This window comes from Cheilinus undulatus, linkage group 8 (genome assembly GCF_018320785.1).
Source record: "Cheilinus undulatus linkage group 8, ASM1832078v1, whole genome shotgun sequence".
Taxonomy (NCBI): domain Eukaryota; kingdom Metazoa; phylum Chordata; class Actinopteri; order Labriformes; family Labridae; genus Cheilinus; species Cheilinus undulatus.
The window spans coordinates 9411432-9432119 of record NC_054872.1 but is presented as its reverse complement, the minus strand read 5'-3'; the positions used below and the strand labels follow the sequence as shown (position 1 = coordinate 9432119).

Genomic DNA, 20688 nt, shown 5'->3' with positions numbered 1-20688 from the left:
ACTGCTAGTTAACCAGGGAAATGATGGAGAATTAACTACTATGATAAATTATGTAACAGTAGGAGGCTCAAAATGAATAAATAATGATTATTTCATAATTATGTAATGATTCAATTTGGTAATCAACAAGTAAAAATTAAAAAAGCAAAATTAAAAAATTGATGAGTTGCCTTCTCTCCACCCATTCTTTCCTCCTCCATGCTGCAATAACTAGACAACATTTTAAGTTTGGTGCCTTTGGCAAAAGTGTGATTTGATTTGTGGGACTAAATACTTGCTGTTAGTTGGAAGTTTTACAGAAGAGTCCCGATTTCATGATTTCAGCTTTCTACAATGAATAGGACCTGATCATTGTGCCTATCAAAGCACAGCTTACATGTTTACAGTGGTCTGCCCCCCTTGGATTTTTGTGCTAAAAAGCTCTATTTTTATGCTATTTTCTGCACACTTTGTTTACCATTGAAGTGGCCTATAAAAATCTGAAATGTGTGTTTCCAAATTTAATATACAGTTATCTTTTAACATTTGTTGTCTGAATCTGAAATTTCCTGGCATTGATTTTGCACAATCTTATTATTATTATTACTACTGCCACTACTCTTTTTAGTGACTTATAAACATTATTATAAATAGTACTGCTTTAATGTATCTCAAATACTGTGAGAAAGCTCACTGTGGTAAAATGTGTCACCTGATATGCATATTTGCACAAATTAATCTATGTAGCTATTGTATACAGTATTTGAGTTACCGCGAATAGATTAAATACTTTTAGAAGTTGAGTACAGTACATAGATTAAATTAGTAATAAGAATGACAAATAGATCAATTAGTGCAAATATGCACATGAGGTGACACATTTTACAGCAGAGAGCATTTTTACTGTATTTGACTTACAGTGAATAAATTAATTACTTATAATAGATAAATAATAATTTAACTCAATTACTGTAATAAGGCTCTCTGTGGTAAAAATGCATAATCTCTTGTGCATATTTGCACTAATTGATCTATTTATCATACTTATCATGTAATCAGTTTGGTGTTCTCAACTGCAAGTAATTATTAACTGTAAGTCAATTACTGTCTGAAAGCTCACTGTGGTAAAATGCCTCACCTCATGATCACATTTGCTCTTACTTTATGAACTGTTACTTAAGTCACTGTGGTAAAATACATCACCTTATATGCATATTTGCTCTAATTAATCTATTTGGCATACTAATTACTAATTTAATCTATATCATAATTAAATGGTGTAAGTAATAGATCTATTACCTGAAACTCAAATACTGTCAGGAGGCTCACCATGGTAAAATTGCCAACTCATACATATTTGCACGATTCATTTTTTCATGAATCACATGTGTGTCACTTGATATGCATATTTGCATTAATTAATCTATTTAGCATCCTAGTTGCTAATCAAATCTATTTATAATACTCAAATGCTGTAAGTCATAGATCTATAAACGGAAACTCAAATACTGTAAGAAGGCTCTCTCTGGTAAAATGTGTCACCTTATATGCATATTTGTACTATTTCATCTGTTTAGCATAATAATTCATAATTTAATCTATCCCAAACTCAAATGCTATAACTTATAGATCTATTAACTGAAACTCATATACTGTTAGAAGGCTCTTTGTGGTAAAATGCATAATCACTCATGCATATTTACACTAATTCATCTTTTAATCATGCTAGTAACTACTTTCATCTATGTACCCTATACTGCTGTATGTAATGTATTCACTGTAAGTCAAATACTGTGAGAAGACTCTCCGTGGTAAATTTGTCACCTCATACGCACATTTGCATGAATTAATCTATTTATCATGCTAGTAACTAATTTAATTCATTACTGTACTAAACCTCTGTATTTAATCTATTGGCTGTAACTCAAAATACTGTAATAAGGCTCTCTGTGGTAAAAATGCATAATCTCTTGTGCATATTTACACTAATTTATCTATTTATCATACTTATCACTGTGTAAATTTTGGGGAATCAACTGCAAGTAATTATTCACTGTAAGTAAGTTACTGTCAGAAAGCTCACTGTGGTACAATGCCTTACCTCATACTCATGTTTGCACTAATTAATCTATTCAGCACACTAATGACTAATTAAATCTATTTTCCATACTCAAATGCTGTATTTACTTCATCTATTCTCGGTAAGTCAAATACTGTAAGAGGGCTCTCTGTGGTAAAATGCATCATCTCATACAAATTTGTTCTCAATCTATTAAATGTAAGGTAAAAATTGCATCACCTCATAAGAATAACTGCACTAATCAACTATCTTTAATGATCTTATCTACCTCTTGTAAATCTGCCTACATCCTTGCATATCTTATACCTATTATTTCTAGTCAGGATCCTTGCACCTTTTGCTCATCTTGCACCTATACTATCAATGCACATGAGTTTGTATATTCTAGGAAAATACCTACGAGTGCTTTTACATATTTAAACCTTAATTCGTATACTTTCTTCAGTTGTATATTTTTTTAATTTAACATTTAATTCCTGCAGTTAATTTCCTTGTTGCGCAAGCATACTTGGCCAATACAGCTGATTCTGAACAATCCTAATTTAGTTTCAGTTCATGTCTGTTTTTTTTAAATATAGTCTTAAAGCCCTCTCTGGAAAACTACCACCTTACATCTCAGACTTGCTGTTGTGGAGTTCAAGCACCCACATGACCTGCTTTACTGATTGGTTAGTTCTTAAAGTTCCTTGAGCTTGCACTGATCTCGATAAAACTGCATTTTCTTTTGATGCCCCCAGCTCATGGAACGCCCTCCAACAAACTCTAAAGACTGAAGTTCTCCCCTCTTTTGCAGAGGTTAGGACCTTGGTGTCTCGTCACTTTGTTACCAATTCTTGATTTGGTTGATTTCTACTGGTTTTTAACTGATTTAATTTGATTTTTGTTGTCTTGCTCATCTAAATGTGCTTGTGATCTCGATGCCATTGGAAATGAGGGAAACCTCAATGTCATTCTGAAAATAAAGGTTTAAAATGAAATTAAACGAAACATGCAGCTTTAAGTGTTTTATCTTTCTTAACCTGCTGTCTCTTATCAATAGGTTGTTAGCTTCTTGCTTAAGTGAATTTTTTATTAGTTTAATAAAATTCCAAATAACTCATTTTTCCTCAATTGCACATCATCTAAGTGGCAGTAATCCAGATACCTGATTTATTGATGTAATGATGCAGTCCTGGATATGAAAATACGGAGGGAGAAAATTTTACGTCACTCATTCTCCATTTGGACACCTCTATCATATACTGTGGTTTCCTTATTTACAACCAAATACAGTAAATTCATATTCAATTGATACAAACCTGTTGTCATTAAACATTTAGACAAGGCATGGAGAGAAAGGCAGGCTATGTGCATTTACATCATGAAACTAACACCTATTCCTACTACAAAATTCTTTCTGTAATCACTCATTTTCAGACAGAGTTATTCAGTCGTCTACACTGTTTACCTCTCATCTTTTGCTGATCTTCTCTCCCTCTGTCTCCCTTTATCACCTGCAGCTGTCAGTCTGTCTGTCTGTCTGGGTAAATGAAAGTAATCACCTAACTGTGCGTTTCATATTGACGAAGAAACGCTGCCTCAGTGATGCCAAAATCAACTTTCCACAAATTCCTCTGCTCTGTTTTTCTTACTTGCATGCTGTTCTGTAACAAACAGAAGACACCATGTTGATCGAGAGGGAGACAGAGAGGGGGGTGTGGAGTAAAGCAGTGATGGTGATGAGCAGGAGGGAGTTATCAGTCCTGTGGTCATTTTACATCTGAGGCTCCACCATCTGGCTCATGCTGGTGCCTCTTGGAGCGTGTGGCGCCCCGAGCATTTACCTATGCTGCTTATGCCACAGGCCAGCCCTGCTAACAGTTTCCTATTAAGTCAAACAAGCTACTCATTAGCCATACATTAACTCATGATCAACTAGCAGTTATTTCCTAAATATTTCCTGTTTGATTACCTGGTGATTATACCAGTTTTTGTGTATCTCTTGTCACCTGAATGAATGAGAAAAAATTGCCAAAGGCTGAAAAACCACTGCTTCGTTGTCAACAAAAAAACTTGATTGATATCTTTGAAAAACACTTTTTGCTCATGGTAATAGCTGCTAAGAGAAAACATCTTTTTCCCACAAAGATTAGTCACCTCTGTGGCACATGAGCAGCAGCGAGCAGCCTCAGTGAGAGATGATGGTAACATTTCCTGCTGGGGAATAAAAAAATAACTCGCCTCCGTGTACAACTTCATTAGAATTCTATTATCTAGTTTGCATAATGACAGGTTCCTGTCAGCTCCAATGAATGCTTCTCTCTGACATCTACAGAGGCAGGGATGTGCAGAGAGGCGAGTCACTTTATCAAAGCTCATGTATGCAACTCATAAGGCTCTGCTGGCTTTGACAGAAAATAATTGGAAAAAAGCAGAATAGTCATGTATGCATGTGGCATAAAGTAAGGTCGAAAAACTGAATAAAATGGGGGAATGGGAATCAATTTTAGTCTTTTTTTAACTGTTAATTACGCTTTTTTAAAAGATTCGTTTGTGCCCTTTTTCATTGATTGTTCTTTAGTGGGTGCAGAAGGAAGTGTTAAAATCAATAAGAAAGTCTGCCAATGGATTGTCATTATTTTTGCACCATTGTGATGAACCACCTCCATTTGTCAAATAGCTTATTCAGTGTTTTTTTTTCTTTCCTTCTGATAAGACCATCCATGAGTGAGACTGCCCTATCAGATTTTGTTTTCTGATATAAGAGCTGGTTTAGTTTGCCAGTCTACTCAGCTTTGTAGTGTACTCAGAGCTCCTACAGGTGGCAGCATAAGCTGATGAAAACACAAAAACCTCCCATGGAGCAATGCATCACATATTCTTGTATGTAAGTGTATTGTTTTCATTAAATGTCTGGGTAGAGAGGAGACTAGTTTTTGTCCCATTCCTGTCCAGTGTAGGATTCTAGCTGCTCAACTGTCCTGGGTCCTCTTTGCTGGGTTTTTGGTGTGCTCAATGTTTTCTGTTGGTGAAAGGTCTGTGAGCAGGCAGGACTCTTCTACTGTGAAGCCATGCTGTTGTGATGGATATAGTCTGTGGTTTAGTATTGTCTAACTGAAATATGCAAGGCCTTCCCTGAAAGAGACGTTGTCTGCATGGGAGCATATGTTGCTCTAAAACCTTGGTATACTTTCAGCATTGATAGAGCCTTTCCGGCTGTGGAAGCTGTCCACACCATAGACACTAATGCAACCCCGCAAAATCAGAGATGAAGGCTTTTAAACTGTGCTCTAATAACAAGCTGGATGGTCACGCTTCTCTTTAGTACGCCATACTCATTGTCTGCGGTTTCAATGACCACAGAACAGTTTTCCATTTTGCCTCAGTCCATTTAAATGAGCTTTGGCTCAGAGAAGATGGTGGCATTTCTGGATCTTCTTCACATTTGGCTTCTTCTTCACATGACACAGCTTAAACTTGCATTTGTGGATGACATGGTGAACTATGTTGACAGACAATGATTTCTGGAAGTGTTGCTGAGCCCATGCAATGATTTCGAGTACAGAATCATGCCTGTTTTTGATGCAGTGCCACCTGAGGGCCTGGAGATCATGAGCATCCAGTATTGACCTTCTACCTTGTTCCTTGCTAGGAGATTTCTCCAGATTCTCTGAATATTTTCATGAAATTATATACTGCAGATAGTTTGATACTCAACGTTTGCACAATTTTATGCTGAAATAGTTTTCCTACTGGTGCACCTCTGCCCATCTTTACTACTTAGACCCTGCCTATCTAAAAATGCTCATTTTATACCCAGTTATGGTGCTGACCTGCTGCCATTTATTGTAATCAGATGTAAAATGCTCCTCCAGCTGTTTTTTTTTTTAACCAGTACCACTTACTTTTCCAGCCTTTTGTTGCCATGTTCCTACTTTTTTGAGATGTGTTGCTACCACCAAAACCAAAATAAGTTAATAATTATATAAAATGGTGAACTGTCTCAGTCTCAACATATTATATGTTGTTTGTGTTCTGTTGTGGATAAAATATGGGTTTGTGAGATTTGGAAATCATCCAACTTTTTTGGAGCTGGGGTTGTATAAAGATGAATTGATTGGTATTTTTCCTTGTGTTGCTGTTGACTGACGTATAAACCTCAGATTCCTATTAGATGAATTACTGGCACTAATGTTTTTAAATCCTCAAGGATACCATGAAAATCACTTTGTCCAGCAGCCTTCCTCATATGAACAGTGTTTTACATGTCAGAAAGAATGGTCGGCAATTATATTCCAGAGAGAACCTGCTGCACAGGTCAATCAAAACTCCACTGAATCCACACATGGCGACCCCCAACTGTTGGCCTTATTCTGTACAAGTTTAGCAGGGTTTTGACCACGAAACACATGACAATAAAGGGGTTATTTTTGAGGGTAGAAAGAGTTATTGAACGCTGTTAATGGTAGAGGAGTAGTCATGACAACCTCTGAAGACCTGCTTAGGACTGTAGTGTTTCCATCTTTTGTGTCAATGTCATTAAAATTGTTCCCATCTTGAGATGAGGATCAAATCAACTGGCCTTGTCTTTTCACAGAAATCCAAAGGACATGTACACTTACTGACCAGTTTATTAGGTACACCTGTTCAATTGCCTGTTAACACAAATAACCAATCAGCCAATCACATGGCAGCAACTCAATGCATTTAGGCATGTAGACATAGTCAAGACGACTTGCTGAAGTTCAAACTGAGCATCAGAATGAGAAAGAAAGGGGATTTAAGGGACTTTGAATGTGGCATGGTTGTTGGTGTCAGACTGGTTTGTCAGAGTATTTCAGAAACTGCTGAACTATTGGTTGTTGTTTTTCGACAACCATCTGTAGGGGTCACAGAGAATGGTCAGAAAAAGGGAAAATATCCAGTGAGCGGCAGTTGTGTGGATGAAAATGCCTTTTTTATGTCAGAGGTCATATGAGAATAGAAAGGCAATGGCAACTCAAATAACCACTCATTACAACCAAGGTATGCAGAATACCATCACTGAACGCACAACAGGTCGTTATATTTCACATTCATCTGGGAAAGATCCAGATGAAAGCGTTTGGGAAAGGCAGGACTTTTCAAAAAATTATCTGAAGGTGATCCAAGGAACATTCTGCCTGTCACATTCATGACGGGCTAATCAGAGTGACAAGACGAAATGACGTACGCATATGCAGCTCCTGAGCTGACAGGCTGCCATAGTTGTAAATGGCAGAGCTTCTCTTTGAAATGAAATACATGCCAAGGCTGGTTGGGAGACAGAAACATCTTCCCTGCCAAGACAAGCTTTTGAGTAAACTGCCACTTTCCTGCAGCTGAATCCAAGTTAATAACTACCGGCAGCCTTGGGATACACCGGGAAACTTCCCCTGTAACGATCCCACACCCATGCTGAAGTAGACCAGGAGGAGAGTGAAAACATCATTTCTGTCATTAAAAGCTTTCAGTGTGGCTCTTTGCTCTTGTTTTGGGTGCTGGGATCCAATGATAAATATGTCAGTTTTTCCCTTATTTTATTTTAGAAAGTTACTTTACATCCAGCTCTTCACATCATCCAAACAACTTTCAGGGTACTCAGCTTATCAAGGTTGGATGGAGTTATAAAAGAAATATATCTTATAGAAAATACAAGGGGATAGAATTGGTCCAAGAACTGACCCATGAGGCACTGTAATGGTGGAAAATAATGCATGATTGTTTGCAGAGACACGGAACGATTTTAAAGCTATTTTTAAAAAGTTCTTGATAACTCCACCCAGTACCTCAGTCTATCTAAAAGGATACTCTGATTTATTGTGTCAAATGCTGCACTTAGACCCCCTTTATTTCATTGACTTTTATATTTATAGCAAGTTATTTTCCTTTAGCTAGTATATTTCCTTCCAATCTGGCATGAGCTCCTTTTTCCTTTCTTATTAAAAACAGGGTTTTAACTGAACAGGAACTAAAGTACCTTTACCTGAAGACAATGCTAATAGAATCGTAAATGCTACCAAAGAACAGTTTTTTGAGAAAGTCTCTAAATTGTTAACCTTCACTGTGTTCCTGACACAGAGAATGCCTCCAGACATCACTGGAAGTCAGTCATTTTGTACATGCACTCCTGCAGGTTTTTAATGCGGAATAGTTTTTAATAGTGTGTTTTAAATTTTGAAGAAGAAACAAATAGTATTTAGGTTAATTCATTATCATAGTGCAAAACGAATGTCTGCAAATATTGCATTAAATTAAAAATCGCAAGAATCTTGTTTGTTCTTTTAGCCACACTGTTGTTAAACTATCTCTGTAGAACAGCTGCTTGATGCAACTCACCTTGGCATCATCCTGCTCTCACAGTGATGAAAAATGTCTAATTTCTATTTAAAAAAAAACTAACAGCTCAGTGTTGAAGTAATAGCAAACCTTAACTGGGTTTCTTACACATACAACTAAACCTGGACTACATATAAGACTTCCAGTATATTTCTTAAAGTATCACACTGTTGATAACTGAATAATCTACCTGCCCCTAAGTCATGGTTTCAGACCCATTGCTGTAGCAGCACATTATTCATCAAAATAATAAGTAGGAATGGGGGTAATTAGGTAATACCCCATCCTGGGGTATTCAAAAATAGCCACTTTGATTACCTTTGATTAACGTCAAGACGGCAGTGTTGTGTAATGAGTGCATGCTGAGAATAATGCCTTGAGAATTTGTCTGTCTGTAGCAGCACCACTGCCTGTGTGTGAAGATGTTTTAACATTTATAACAGAACTTCTGCTATGTTAGGCTGCTTTGTCAAACAATGGACAATGAATTAAAGGGTTGGTTGTTTTTGCCACTCAAGTTGTTTGTAGTCTTAACAGAGCTTGCCATTGATGCACCTTGCAAAACAGATAAAATCAGGGCAGATCTTTATCTGTTTAAAAGCACATGTAGCATTTTTAACATTCCCAGAAAGTCTGATGATAAATAAATAACATATATAATAGATAATAAAGAATGTCGAAGGCTGTTTAACTAATGTTTCCATGAAATTGCCTGTTCCTAATTTCTTCCAGAATGAGTCACTTGTTACGAGATGTGTTCAAAGAATAAAAGAAATAGTGATGTACACACTGATGAGAAGAAGAGAGCATGAAGCAGCTTTATCTAATGCACTAAGATTGTACTGGTGTGTTTAGAAAACGGCAGGCATGCTGTCTCTGAAATCCTCTGAAACCCTGTCACAGTGTTCAGAATATGAAGTAGAGAAAACAATGCTGAAATGGAAGATAAATAAACAGTTGCAATCAAATTATTCAATGCCCATTGCAAATCAGGTTTATTGTGAAAATTTACAGACTTTCTGCCTTTTGCAATAAACAAATAAAACAAAAGTAATTGAAAAAGCTCAGCACAACTAATGCTTCAAATGTTTTCTCCAAATTCAGCAGAAAGTGCAGCTTAGAATGGTTCAACCCTTCATGGCAAGCATCTTTAGTATTTAGTAAAGCACCCTTCTGCTTCTATGTCCTGCTGCAAATGAGATGTATATCCAGGCCCCAGCTTCTGGCAGTGTCCCTGTGGAATCTTATCCCACTCCTCATGTGCAATAGCCCCCAGTTCAATAATATTCTTTGGTCTGCATGATTCTTCAAATCCCACCAGAGATTTTCTATGGGGTTCAAGTCAGGCAACATTGTAGAATCTTCCAGGACTTCTTCTGCAGGCCTTGGTGGATTCTGAGGTATGCTTGAGATCATTGTTCTTTAGGAAATACGTTTCCACCTAGGATTTCCTGATGCTTCAATGAATCCACATGCTACAGGTGCCAGAGGATGCAAAGCAGCCCCAGAGCATCATCGAGCCACCATGCTTAACTTCTTCCTCCAGACTGACTGCCAGTTTTGTTTCATGGCTCCACAGAACAGAGTCCTTAACCTCTGTGGCTTATTTATTTGATTTTAAACATATATCCCATATTCTGGTTGCTGTAGATGACCTGCGCAGGCGTGAATTTGATGTAACTTAATTTAACTTCAAATACTTGTAAATACTGTGTCCGAGTGGTGGAGGAACAGCTGATCCACTCTGCCCAGAGAGAGTAAGAGCTGAGCAGCTGTGTCTGAGCTGCCCCTGTTTTAACAGACTTTTATTTTGAAGTCGTTTCTGGGACAGTTACTCAGTGAAGTAAATCAACCTCAAGTTGCTTCACTCTTTTCTGGTGTTAGTGTTTGATAATAATAATTCTAATAGCCTAATAGTGATAATAATTTGAAATATCAGGTTATATTAAGCTTATTTATTTGAGATCTCCCTTTCACTCCTTGCCATCCTCTCAGTCTCTTTTGTCTGCAGATGTTTTATTATCTGTAAGCAAACATTCTTAATATAAACAAGACTATTTTTGTTTTCTCCCGTTGTTGGAATGAGGTGGGTACCATTTCTGCAACGTGATGTTGGCATTTAACTGTGTTAAACCCAAAATAACAGTGATCTAATTTTTCTCAAATTTCAAACTTACCTCGTCTGGTGTTGTAAAATAACATCACAACTCTCTTTGCAGATATGATTCAGTGATCAGAAACCAGGATACTAGTTTTTCTCATGTATGCAGGGATATGAAAAACTGGGTTTCTCTGCGCGCATGTAAATGCAGTATCCAGAATATGATAAAATCCAGGATCATAACCGGGATACTCAAGTCCATGTAAATGCAGTCAGTGAAAGATATTGTCTGACTTATGTGGATCATCATTGAAAGAGCTTAAAAAATAAGGCTGCTGAACAACTAGAAGAAATTTCATGGGTGCACAGAGATGACACCGGTTCCAATCACAGGATATAAATGCCATCAGCAACACCCACACTGAGAACTTTCCTGAATAATTTCTGCACCCTCACACCAGCTCATCCTGACGTCACACAGAGAACCAAAGGTCTGGCAGGAAAATTAGTAGGTAAAGTCTTGATAAAAGATCTGATGTGAGTACCTGCATGCAACTCTGCCTCAAACATTTTTTTGCTTATATGAAAAAAAATCAAACCTTAAAATTAAGCACATGAAAGTCAGATGAGGCGCAAGTGTGATGAATTAAATCTTTGTTAGTCAAATGTGTTTTGGCCTTACATGAATTAATCATACAGGTGCTCTTGTATTAAGTGTCTCCTTTGTACCCGGTCTGTTTCAAAAAGGCAGAGCTCATAAGATTAGAGCTTATTTTCTGTCAACTCTGCCCATGCACAAGACACATACAGTGCTGTGAAACTATATTAGTGCCCAAGAAAATACAACATTCAGTTAATTTCTTAAGGGGAAATAAAACCATCCAAACCTACCTGGCCCCCTCCCTGTTAAATCATGAATTAACTGTGATTAACCACATTTTTGTAAAGATAAGTTCAGTCATGCTGTCCACACCCAGGCCTGATTACTGCCAGACCTGTTGAATCTAGAAATCCCTTACATAGAACCTGCCTGACAAAGTGAAGTAGGCTAAAAGATCTCATAAAGCAACACGTCATGGCCAAAGGGTTACAAAGCTATTTCTAAGGCTCTGGAGCCATTATCCACAAATGTAGAAAACTTGGAAGAGGGTTGAACCTTCTCAGGAGTGACTGAGAAACCTAAATAACTCCAAGAGTGCATGGACAACTCATCCAGGCGGTCTTCGAAGAACCAAAAACAACATCTAAAGACCTGCAGGCCTCACTTGACTCAATTAAGGTCAGTGTTCCTGATTCAACAATAAGAAAGAGACTGGGCAAAAATGGCAGCCATGGGAGAGTTCCAGACAAAAACCACTGCTGACCTAAAAGAACACAAAGGCTCGTTTCACATTTGACTAAAAACATTCTGACGATCCCTAAGACTTTAGGGACAATATTCTGCAGACTGGCACGACTAAGTTGAACTTTCTGAAAGGTGTGTGTCCCGTTCCATCTGGAGTAAAACTAACAGAGCATTTTGCGAAAAGGAATACCATACCAACAGTCAAACATGGTGGTGGTAATGTGATGCAGGGTTGCCAGGTACGCGGTTTTCCCACGGAACTGGGCTACTTTTAACGTACTGCCAAGGGTAGATTTTTTTGTCTGCGGGTTGAGCAGACCCATTTTTTATGTCTTGTGTATGAGTATTTAATTTCTGTGCCAAAACAAACTAGATAATTTTTAGAAACTAGATATTTACACTCAAGTAAATATCAAGTACAACTAAAACAGCCAGTGGAGAGGCAGGAAAACATGGAACATGGCACACAGACATACATGCCACCCATAAGCAGAATGTCTGCAGGCAGTCAAGCAATATATGCAGTGTGGCAGAGGTTTAACTGTATTATTTTAAATTTCAGCAGTGGGCTTGGTTTTGGGCTAGTTTTTATTGACCATTGGGCTGGTTTTGTCACACAGACCTGGCAACCCTGGTGTGATGGTCTTGGGCTGTTTTGCTGCTTCAGGACCTGGACTACTTGCCACAGTTGATGGAACCATGAACACTGCTTTCTACTGTAGTCCTGATGGAGGATGTCTGGCCATCAGTTTCTTGACCTTAAGCTCAAGTGCATTTGGGTTATGCAGCAGGACAGTGATCTGAAACATACCAGGAAGTCTACCTAGTCAAAGTCCAGACTTACAGTAAATCTGGCTGAGATACTCTGGCATGACCATATGTATGTTGTTAACCCTTAGCACTCATTTTGTTGTGACACTGGTATTTTATTCTGACATTTGTACCTCATTCTAACTTGCTTATCTATTTTTTCATTAGTATCTCATTTTATTCTCATGTAATTGCACTTCTTAAGCTGTTTTTTTTTTTTTACTGGGTTGTCTTATACTGGTCATTATGTGCTTTCTTTTATTTCTAATTTTAGGAAGAATGACATCTTGCACAAAGGAGATGTGCAATATATTTCAATCTGCTTATCACAGTGAGGTCGGTGCAGTATTACAGGGCAGGTGCAATATAAACTTTTACCTGTAACTCTCTTCTTTATCTTGTGACACTGTGGACCGTTGTCTGCCTCTGTGTAATTTCTGGGTTTTTTGGATGAATGTGTTGACTTTGAGCGCTTAAGTTGCACTTTTGTCCATGTCAGATTTTTCTCAGGGGACAATAAAGTTTATCCTTATCCTTAAGCTGGCCTTTCATGCTCAAAAACCCTGAGTTAAAACAATTCTGCAAAGAAGAGTGGGACTAAATGCCTCCGCAGCAGAGGTGGAAAAATAACTAGACTATTGTGCTCAAATAAAAGTAAAGTTACTTTGGATAAAATATACTAAAGTAGAAGTAAAAGTGGTAATCTATAAATCTACTCAAGTAGAAGTAAAAAGTAAGTCATTTAAAATGTACTTAAAGTACTGAGTAGCTATATTTGATACCTGAGAGGGTTATACAGTAAAATGTTGTGTCCTTTATAAGGTGAGACTTGACCTAAAGTCAAATGCAGCAACAGCTTTTTAGGATGAAATATCAAATTATTCTCTCACAACCAGTGATGGGAATTCCGTCTCTTTTCAGAGATCAGATCATTCGGCACAGTTCAGTAAGAGGAGCCAACTCTTTCAGCTCCCAAATGACTCTTCATATGGTATCACTTTAGCTTTTAATAGATCAGACAAATTAAGCATTTTTGACCCATGAGTCAAAAAAAAAAAAAAAAAAAAAAATATATATATATATATATATAACTGCATGTATTTTTTCAGAAAATTGTTTGACTAAATCCTTTTATCTCAGAATAGCACAAGTTTGACATAACACTTGATATAAAACTATATCTTTTTAGATAATCAAGTACCAGTTCTTTAACTTTTTAATATGCTGAAAGCTGTAACTTAGTGTGTTTTTACATCAAACATAAAACAGTGCAAGTAGTCTTCTGTAATTTCCATTAAAATATAACTAATAATGATAGTAATGATAATAAAATAACAATGCTTTGTCAAATATTTCCCAAATAAATCAAACTGATTGATTGATTGATTGATTGATTTGTAAACACCAGGGGTGGGACAACAGGTTATTAAGATTATAGGGCAATTACTTTTTCACAGCACTGTGTATGACCTCCCTATGAAATGGAGAGGCCTAGATTGTGAATATAAAAGCAGTCATGTAAATAAAGTAAATAAATGCTTGTGGCTATAATTTAATCTAGCTATATTATGCATTGTGTTTTGCTTGATTATTGCCTGGCTAGAGTCTCTGGAAAGTGTGGGGCTCTTTCAGATACACACTAAATGTCCCTGGGGTGATACCAGCGTGGGAGGAAGTTTTTCATCTTCTGGCATCACTTGAACATCTGAACAAGACCAAAAGCTGTTTAACATTGTCAAAGGATAGAAAAAACCAAAGCTTGCCAGCTTCCTGTCCTCTCTTCCAACTGCATTTGGTCACTAACCGTCCTCTGTGCATAGAATAAGTTTCTATCTGAATATTAGATTTAAGTGCCAGTTAAACATGTCGACAAACCTTTGCCATTAAACTGATGGAAGGTCCTCTTGGTCAATCACCTCGAGATAGCACCTGACTTTATCTGTATATAAGACCAACATCACCACAGGACAGCGGAGGGGTGCCGCAACTGACCTCTTGCGGTCATATGACTAGCATGATGCCACTCTCTACAGCTGGTGGAAGCACTGCTTTTGACACTAGGCTTGGCTACGATTCATTTGGTTGATGGTTGCATTTTGGTGTATAAGTATCAGAAAGTTGCATTATTCGAGCCTACTTAGCATAAATGTCAGTGACTCGATCAGATGTGACGCGTCATCACCAATGCTGAGAGATACCATGACAACCCTGTTGCCTCCTGAGATATTTACACATGTAGATAAAGCTTAGAGCCTAAATTTCACCCTGCATGTTTATTACGTGGTAAACAGCATTTTTCCATAATAGAAGGCAGTGATGTTAAAAAATACAAAAGCCACCCTGTATACCTCTTTTTTTTCTTAAAAGGTCAAAATATAGCCATCGGACATGTTTTTCATGGAAAACTACACAAAGATCTATTTGTGACTTTTCTTGTTAGGTTGAAAGGAAAGAAAAGAAACAGGGTCACATTTTAAAGTGTAACATTGGTAGCATTAAATCATCCAGTGCTTCCAATAAAACAAAAACGTTCCTGCAGAATATATGTATCTAATAGTGATATTTCACGTTTTCTTAGATTTGTTCTCACATTTCATGTCTTTTGGCTGCAATAGGCTATACCAGCATTACCTGTTGGTGTATAGTAAAGATAATAATAATGATAAACTTTATCCATAAAATGACACACAAGAGAGACTGTCTCATATGTCCCTTGCATGGTACACATTCAAATTTATCTGGGAAACCTCCCATATAAAGCATCTGGGCAGGGCAGGACTTCACAAAGGATCAGTGGAAGGTGATTGGACAAATGTTCCATCTGTCTCATACATAATGGGCCAATCAGAGCAAGAGCACAAAATGAGATAGTAGGCATGTGCAACACTGGTATCGGTTGTTTTCAGTCACATGTTCCCAATAGGCAAATGCTAGATGGGGGGCAGGAAGTGAAGAACACTGGTTAGGAATGAATGGGAAAGGAAAAAAGTTAATACAGTAACCTTCTGAAAACAGCGTTGTCATACACCATAGAAGAGTAATGTCTTATTCAAAGTCAAATAACTTTTAAACCATAAATTGTAGCCACTTGTTTTTCCTCTGAAGCCCTCAGTTATGCCGTTCTAATGACGCTATCCTTCGTAGCTCTTATGCAAGGTTTTCTAGTGAGCCTGGACCTTAGGGGACTTTCCTTGGTCTTTAAAGTTGAAACAGTTTACACCAATAACTCTGATATTGGACATCTTTTTATTCATTAATGATCCATTTTCAATCATTCTGGCAGCTAGCCTGCCACCGTATTGTCTGTTTATATCCCAGAATGCATAGTGACTATGACAACCAATGGCAGGCTGTTCCATCGTCTTGTCATGCTTTGCTGAACAGCACATGTGCACAGACTTAGAAACTGAAGAAGAGAGACTGAACGACTCATAACAGAGAGAAACAGACAGAGAGGATGTCTCTCTGTCACTGAAGACAGCATTTTGGTCTCAAATAGATGAGAGAAGACTGTGCAAAAGAACCTTAGTCATTAATATTTACTGTGTTTAAAAATGACTGAGATTAAATTTTTAATTAGTCATTTTCTTTTGTCTTTATAGTCTAGTAACTTTTATTTTTTATCCCAGTTACATTACTGCAGCACATGTATTCTCAAAGCCTAGGCTGTCCTGAAGAAAAGGATATTTAGAGCTTGACTGTGCACCATAGGGTTGATGTTTTACAAGCTTTTTAAGACAAAAAGTCCAGGCGAGACAAATTGGTTACAACAAAGCTTAGGGCTCAGAAGATTTAAAAATCTAAATGGACCTGTACACTGAAATTATCAGCAGGAAATTTCTACATACATTGACTAACATACATTTTCCCACATTTTAACTGATTTGGCTGTTATGGAGGCGACCGATATCCCAGATTATTCAGACCTGCAAATCTCCAAGTGCGTCTTACCAGATGAAGGGAGACGGAGTCTTAAGGAGTCTGGTACTGAGCTGAGAGGCTAGCTGTGCTCTTTAGACATATAAAAACACGCTTTTAATTCAAAAAGTTATCTTTTTTGCCTGAGTTTGATATTAGTTGTGGGACACAAAAGTGGTTTAAGCGTTTTTATTTTTATTTTCAGTCAGCACAGTTGTAAACAGCACAAATCATGACATTATAATGTATATGATTAACCTTACAAAGCAGATGGATACGCCCATTTCCGTGTTTCTCAGTGGTGAATCCATCTTGCAAAGCTCCCGCCTAAACCGTTTGGGCCCGATTAGAGGGTGCCGGGACCAATCAGCGTCGAGGGGCTGTACTTTCGTGTGCGGCGGAGTCGTGACGTAAACAAGCAGCAACAAGAGACCGGTGCAATAATGGCGGAAGACATTAGCGTGGATGCTGCTAAAGCGCCAGTTTTGATGACATTTCTTCGTTAGAAGGAGAAAAAAGTACAGCAGTGAGTTGTTTTCTTTTCAAAAACGATTAAAGTCGTGTACTGACATGTCTACGGTCGCCATGATTTGGGTTATGCAGCTCTAATGGAGTTTACTCCTTCTGTAGGGGCGCAGCACGCTGGCGGCTACATCACGTGTTTTGTTGCTCTGATTGGCCCGTAAATATGTGAGCAACAGAACATTCATCCAATTACCCTCATCTTTTTTTTCAAAGGCTCTGCCCTTTCCCAATCGCTGTGTATGGGTGGTTTTCCATCTGGTGTGCCAGGTTAGTATATGACGGTGTTTCTCTATTTCTCTGCCCCCATCTGGAGTGATGTCATCTGCAAAGAACCTATTAACCTGGGATCAGCAGACTGGTGCTGTTGCAGGTTATGAACCACAGAGCTTGTAAAAACTGTCTTGTTTTTCTGATAGGAAAAACAAGCAGTTTTTTTCCCACCACAATAGATGGCTCTTGTTTTGACATGGAGGCTTTCATTTTGAAATACTCACCTTTCCCAATGGGTCACATGATTTCCTTTTCTTCAAGGGTCAGTGTACAGTAAACCGCCACTGGGATTTTCAAAGTAAAAGCCCGATCAGTTTGTTCTCATTGTGAGACGACTTGCGTTTTCATAGGGTACTTTTTTCTGAAGTGTTTCTGGGATAGCTCCTGTGCTGTTGCAGTAATATGCAAAGTTGCTTCAGAGTTTAACCTTCCTTTCGTTTCTACTTGATGTAATTGATTTTGAAACATCGGATTATTAGAGATATTAACTCAAACACGATCTCCATCTCCTTGTACATCTTGTTCTCTGCTCAAAAATTGTTGTTGTGAATTTCCAGCAGATGCATGATGGGAAGTAATCTCAAAATGAATCATATTCTAGTCAGTGACACAGAGTCTTTGCAAAACCTCAGTCTGAGACGAAAAACTAAACAGCTTGCCGTCACATTGTCTTAAGATGTGAGAGGCTCACAGGCTTCAGTCTTTTTCGAGTCTTTTAAGAGTTTTAGAGAATTCCTCTGGTGTCAGGCCGGCCTAAGATGAAAGAAGCAAGACTGAACCAACTCAGTGATATGAGAATTAGAGTTTAAAAAGTATGTACTTAATCCACAATGACATGTCTTCAGTAAAAGATTGTGAACTAGAGTGGGCTTGTTCAGAGCCATGACACTCCAGGGCTGCTATGCCTTCTTTGAAATGCTAAGTTCCAAAGATTATTTTGGTGATAGGTTAAGTAAAGTAATAGTATTACCTGAGATTAATGTCATCTATTTTTTTCTTTAAGGGTTCAGCCTTTTAGACCATTTACATATCACTGGTTGCAAAATTTTAAAGAGTCTCGATTCTGACTTGTGAAGAATGCTTCAGTCAAGCCTGGCTTTAATGGTTTGAAGGTATCTGGGGCTTCTTTGACACCAGATGTTTCTTCTATTGTTAACATTTTTGAAAAGCTATTTGTACTTGATCTGTCAGTGAATGAATCATATTTTCAGGTCTATTTCTGGGATTTTTTATGCCTTTAATCAGATAGAACAGTAAACAGAAACTGGGGAGAGGGATGACAATGACATTTTAAGCTGCAGTCTTAAACCCTTTAAAATGTTTTTTTTTTAGAAATCCCAGAGAGATTATCGTTATTTATCTGTGGTGCATTAAACAAAATCTTAAAAGCTGCAGATCACCCTGATATGCTGAAGGATTTATTCACGGTCACTGTATCATATGGCTGACTTTAGTAATTATGCAAACATCTGAGTCCCACAGGTGGCTGCTGGAGTGTGATTATCATTTCAGCATCATCAGATTTGATTACATTTGCTGTATTGTGCATAAATGTGGTCCTGCTCCCTGCATGAATAATGGAAAACATGTCCAAAGGTATGAAAACTTTGATGTTAAAAGAGACATACAGTACCCCTAACATTTTTGTTGTGATTTCAGCTCCAAAGTGACAAATTAAATAACAGGAAAAAAGCAAAAACATCAAGTTCCTATTAAAGGATTTTGCTGGAAACAACAAAATGCTTTTTTGCTTGCAAATGCATCTGTGAGTCATCTACTGAATATACATAGATGCAGCATGGCCTACTACAGCTGAGGTCAACAAGGTATCAAGAAATAGAAACGTACAAATCTGAATTACTTAATATCAATATGCATGACACATAGAGTTACCCTCCAGGAGCACAGATATGCACAGCTAAGGTATGTGTGTGGCATTTCTACACACAGAGAACATGAAAAATCAATTTATTTTCATACCTAACAGAACTGAGGTAAACACTGGTGGAGAGGGCATGCACATACCAGAATAAAAAAGAAACACAAGGTCAGGAATACGCAGATATATACAATTCCCAGCCACTTTATTAGGTACACCTTGCTTTTACTAGGTTGGACCCCCTGTAGCCTCCAGAACTGCCTTAATCCTTTATGACATAGTTTCAACAAAATGTGTGAACATTCCTCAAAGATTTTGGTCAATATTGGAATCACACAGTTGCTGCAGATTCGTCAGCTGCACATCCATGATGCAAATCTCCCATTCCAACACATGTGCCCTTGGATTTATTGATTAATTGTATGAATTAGTTCAAAGTGCATTCAAAAAATTAATTATGCCAAAAACCTTGACTTTAAAGGTTATGTAGTTTACCCCTTTCGGGCTTATATTGGTCTCAGAGGTCCCCAAAACATGCCTGTGAAGTTTGTTGCTGAAAAAAAATCACTCCAGCTTTAGATTTTTGTACGTCTAAAAAAAAAAAAAAAAAAAAAAAGCTGGCAGCTCAGTGGAGGATCAGGAGAGGAGGGCAGAACTTTCTTCCAAGTGGGGAGGGCCAACTGAACCTGGGGGCGGGGCTAACTCCCCACATGACATCATGATGGTAAAATCTGAGAACGGCTTGTTTCAGCACACATTTTCTGAAAGGTGGAGAAAGAGAGGGGAAAAAGGAATGGGTTTTTCTGATTCTTGAGGGGATTGTGGACAGGCCAGGGGGACATATTTTGCTAGAAAAGCCTGAAAATTTTTTGCATAATATGTGACCTTTAAGTAATTAAAGGACATGTAAATTACCATGTATTTTTATTGCATTAGTTCAAGCTAGGGCTGCATGGTGGTGCAGGGGTTAGCACTGTTGCCTCATAGCAAGAAGGTCCCTGGTTCGCTTCCTGTGTGGAGTTTGCATGCTCTCCCCGTGCATGTGTGGGTTCTCTCTGGGTACTCCAGCTTCCACCATCAGAAACATGCTCATTAGGTTAACAGATCACTTTAAATTGGCCGTAGGTCTGAGTGTGAGTGTGCCTGGTTGTCTGTCTATATATGTCAGCCCTGCGATTGACTAGCGACTAGTCCAGGGTTTGACAGCTGGGATACCCCCCCAACAACCCTGAATGGGATGAGTGGTATAGAAAATGGATGGATAGTTCAAGGTAAAATTCTACATTAAAAATCCTTGTAGAGAGAACTTGAAATAATGAAGTAACTTGGTCATTTTTCATTAAATTAGCATTAGAGTATTTAGAGTACTCTCTCCAGTTAGAGTCGCAAAGTTGAGCAAAAAGGTTAATTTATACTAAATATAAACTAAAATGTATCTTTCACAT

General features: G+C 37.9%; 1 protein-coding gene across 1 annotated transcript in view; it reads left to right on the top strand.

Moving 5' to 3' along the window:
- The window catches only part of LOC121514034 (melanocortin receptor 5-like), a 58121-nt gene that overhangs the window by 1126 nt on the left and 36307 nt on the right, over positions 1 to 20688 (top strand). The window lies entirely within an intron of this gene.